We start from the raw sequence: 2,684 nt of genomic DNA on the forward strand, positions 1-2,684 counted from the left end.
TACATGAAGAAGAAATCATACTCCTAAATATATAACATATATGCACCCAAAGAGGGGCCAGCAAAATATTTTTTAAAAAATGCTGATATAATGAAAAAAGACATCAATAGCAACACAATAATATTGGGAAACCATGCCCTGCCACCCCTAGATTGGTCAACCAGGCTAGATCAACAACGATATATTGTCTCTCAAAGAAGAACTTAAAGAGAGTGGATTAGTAGATATTTATGAGTTTTTATCCCCAGAAAGGTATATACAATTTCTTCTCTAATTCACATGAAGCATTTTCTAAAATAGATGACATTTTGGGCCATAAAACATATCTCCATAAAATCATTAGGATATGAATTGTTTTAGTTATCATCTCAGAACATGATGCCCTAAAAATAGAAGTGAATTGCAAACAGACACAAGAATAAAACCTAACACATGGAAATTAAAGAACTCACTACTGAACAACCAGTGGGTCAAAGATGAAATCAATGAGGAAATAAAATTTATTCCTAATGCTAATGAAGACATTATCAGACATTATCAGAATTTGTGGGAAAAGCAATAGAATTATAAAGAGAAAAATATATAGCTTTGTAAACATTCATAAGGAACGAAGAAAGGGTCTACATAAATAAGTTAATGGCACAGCCTAAAAACATGGAAAATGATCAACAAAATGAACAAAAATATTAAAACAGAGAATATAATATACTCAGAGTAAAAATTTATGATCTAAAAACTCCCCCAAAGCATTACAAAATATTAATAAAAGCAGGTGTTGGTTCTTTGAAAAATAAACAAGAATAATAAACAGCAAGAAGCACAAAGAAAGAGAAATGGGCTGGAGAAATAGCACTTGGTAGGGCATTTGCCTTGCATGCTGTCAACCTGGGACTAACTCAGTTTTGATCCCAGGCATCCCATATGGTCCCCAAGACAGGAGCTATTTCTGAGTGCACAGCCAGGAGTAGCTCCTGAGCACCTCCAGGTGTGGCCCAAAATCCAATTTATTTATTAATAAAATAAATTAGAAATGAAAATAAGAGAAGGCTACTACAGATACTGCAGAAATTCAAAGTGTAATATGACATTACTTTTGAAACTTTATGCCACAAAACAAGAGAACATGAAAAAAATGGAAAAAGTCTTGGATTCCTATGACCTCCCAAGACTGAACCAACATTATCTGAATATCTAAGGACCTATTATGATTGAGGAAACTAAAATGTAATCAAAAAGGATTTCAAAAAATCAAAGAGATTCACTAGAGAGTTTTTTGAAACCTTTAAAGAAGATATTCTGCCAATTCTTTTAGACTATTACAGGTAATTAAAGAAACATAAATATCCCCATAGAGCTTCTATGAAACTAGCTTTACCCAAATTCCAATAGCAGACAGATTCCACAAAAAAAAGTGAACTATGACCAATATCCTAATGAAAACAGATGCAAAGATCCTCAGCAAAATTCTAGCCAATCTGATACAACTCATCAAGAAGGTTATATTCCATGACCAAGTAGGACTCATTCCAAAGTTTCAAGGATAGTTTAATATACTAAAGTTAATTAATAAAGTACATTGAACCAACACAGGAAAAATAAAAATCATATAATCATATAAATAGATGCAGAGAAAGCATTTAACAAGATCCAACACCAGGTCATGATAAAAATATCAACAAGATAGGAATGGAAAGAACTTGTCTCAATTTTTCAAGGCTATATAACAACAGCTCATGGAAAATATTATATTCAATATGTAATAATAAGAGCCTTTCCTCTATAATTTGGCAGAATAAAACGGTTTCCCACTCTCACCACTCTATTCTGGAGCTGCAAGCTATAGCAATCAGCAAGAGAAAGATATCAAGGTCATTCACATGGGAATGGAAGAAATCAAGCACTTATTATTAACAGATGACATGATACTAAATTTAAAAAATCTAAAGATTTTACCTAAAAAGTTCTAGAAATAATGGTTTTGTATAGTAAACTGGCATGCTATAAAATTAACATGCAGGAATTCATGGCCTTTTTAATAAAAAAATTTAATGAAAGAGAAATTAAGAAAAATAGCATCCAAAATTGTATCACAAAAGATAAATTGATGTGGTGTCAACTTAACTAAATAGGTGAAAGACCCATACGAAGAAAACTACAAAACATTGCTTCAAAGAAATAGAGGACACAGAAAATGAAAACATATATGCTGCCTATGAATTGGGAGGTTTAACATCATTAAAATGGCAATAATTCCATACTTACCTGGCATAGGAGATTCCATGATCAGGAAATGGGTTCCCCAGGGTGAAGCTCGTCCATTGCACTCCCGGCATGCTGACCCCTGTGATGTCCCCAAATGTGGGATACTCGACTGCACAATTTGATAATGATAGTGGGGGACTGTGTGCGTGCTCTCACCCTATACAAAAAAAAGAAAAAAGAAAAAAATGGCAGTAATTCCAAAACATTGTACAGACAATTCAATACCGCAAAGGTTACCCATGACATTTTTTAAAGAAATGGATAAACACTATTAAAATTCATTGGGAACAATAAACATCCACAAATAACTAAAACAATCCTTAGAAAAAAGAAAATGCGAGGCATCATCACTTTAAATAACTTTAAATTTTACTATAATGCAACGTTCTTTAAAGCAGCATAACATTAGTATAAAGCTAGAA

General features: G+C 32.6%; 1 non-coding gene across 1 annotated transcript; it reads left to right on the forward strand.

Annotated features, from left to right (window-relative positions):
* The first annotated feature begins 2,254 nt into the window (after window positions 1-2,254).
* Window positions 2,255-2,421, forward strand: LOC126005357 (U1 spliceosomal RNA). Its single transcript, XR_007494482.1, has one exon. It is a non-coding gene; the product is annotated as a U1 spliceosomal RNA (small nuclear RNA).
* The last annotated feature ends 263 nt before the right edge of the window (window positions 2,422-2,684 follow it).

Source organism: Suncus etruscus, chromosome 3 (genome assembly GCF_024139225.1).
Source record: "Suncus etruscus isolate mSunEtr1 chromosome 3, mSunEtr1.pri.cur, whole genome shotgun sequence".
In the NCBI taxonomy this organism is placed as follows: Eukaryota; Metazoa; Chordata; class Mammalia; order Eulipotyphla; family Soricidae; genus Suncus; species Suncus etruscus.